This window comes from Stegostoma tigrinum, chromosome 32, assembly GCF_030684315.1.
Source record: "Stegostoma tigrinum isolate sSteTig4 chromosome 32, sSteTig4.hap1, whole genome shotgun sequence".
Classification (NCBI taxonomy): Eukaryota; Metazoa; Chordata; class Chondrichthyes; order Orectolobiformes; family Stegostomatidae; genus Stegostoma; species Stegostoma tigrinum.
The window spans coordinates 30,066,994-30,068,545 of record NC_081385.1 but is presented as its reverse complement, the minus strand read 5'-3'; the positions used below and the strand labels follow the sequence as shown (position 1 = coordinate 30,068,545).

Sequence of the window (1,552 nt, the reverse complement as noted above, 5' to 3'; positions counted from 1 at the left end):
GGCCTTGTTCTGCAGGATTGCCCTCTAGATAAAGCAAATCCATTAATCAATTAAATTTGCGGCAGGTGGGAAACCCATGGGTAAAAGAGAATCCTTCACTGAGCATAGGGATTGTGGTTTACTGGTAATGTCACTTATGGACTAATAATCCTGAAGCTCAGTTACTGTTGTAGAAACATGGATTAAAATCACCTTAGAACTCTCTGTTTTGTACTTTGACTGCAGCTTTTGAATTTACCCATATGTTATGTCAGTTATTGAGTCAAGACACATCTAACTTGAATGGTATACTCCAGTTTCAATGGCATACTGAATCTAAATGCTATACTTCAACCTTAAGGGTATATTCCAGTCTGAATGGTATACTCCTGTTGGAATGGCATACTCAATTTGATGGGTAAACTCCAAATTGAATGGCACATTCCAATCTGAATAGTATGCTCCAAACTGAATGGTATGTTCTGATGTGGATGATATACTCAACCTGAATTTGACACTGCTATCTGTGTAGCTCACTGCAATTTGAGTGGTATGCTCTAATCTTAATGGTATATTCTAACATTAATGAGCATGCTCAACTCACAGCCCTTTCTGAAACCTTGAGTGACAGTGTGATATGCTTGTTTAGGGAGGCTGTAGGGCTAATTTGATAAAATCTTCAAGCTTGGTGTAAAATGTATGTTGTAAGTATTAAAAAGTTTGTGAATGTATTGAGGCACTTCAGAGTGGAATATACTGTATAGAGAAAAGTATATTGCTTTTTGTTTATAAACTTCAATGTCAAATGTTTTGGAATGTTACTTTCATAAACTTTGTGAATAATTTGGAGGGGAAAATGGCCCTTGTGGTCATGTACTTACATTGAAAATAAGCTAATTTTCCAAACAGTTAACAGTGAACAGACCTTTGAGTTATTGAAGTAATGATTAATTTGGGCTGAGTTGCAGTAGCAATGATTAGTTGCTGTCTATAGGGACTAGAATCCAAGTTTAATATTGCTCAAATAATGACTTTCATGTTTATATTAATTGAGGATCTAAGCTGAGGGGCCATGTTGAAATCATAATACATCCTAATACATTCAAGTCTCTGAACCCTTCAGTCACTGAAGAGAAGTAGGGAAGGAAAAGGAGCAGAAAATTACATGAGAATCTAAGAAACCAAACCACAGATGGAAAGTTGAGAAAGTGATTTGAAAAGATTTGCACACAGCTTTGTTCAGTGACAGTATTGTAGCCAAGGCATAACTGTTGCTTATTGAAAACTTTTCCTGATGTCTCACTATAATGACTTGATATATAGTTGTCAATGGCAATTCTTGATAGTCTTTGCAGAGACTGCTTTCATGTGTAAAAATGAATCAAATTTGACTTTAAAATCATGTTATATAGTATTCACAGCATAAAAAGAGGTCTATTGTGCATGCAACTGTCATCAAGTATCTATCTCTTCCAACTCAATGTGCTGGCACTTGACCCACACCCTAAATTTGTTTACTATATGCTAGTCAAAATAGTAATAGCAGGATATATCTGATGACTACATAGCTGGA

General features: G+C 35.6%; 1 pseudogene; it reads left to right on the top strand.

Moving 5' to 3' along the window:
- The first annotated feature begins 1,210 nt into the window (after positions 1-1,210).
- On the top strand, positions 1,211-1,337 carry LOC125467082 (U4 spliceosomal RNA; annotated as a pseudogene).
- Positions 1,338-1,552: the final 215 nt, after the last annotated feature.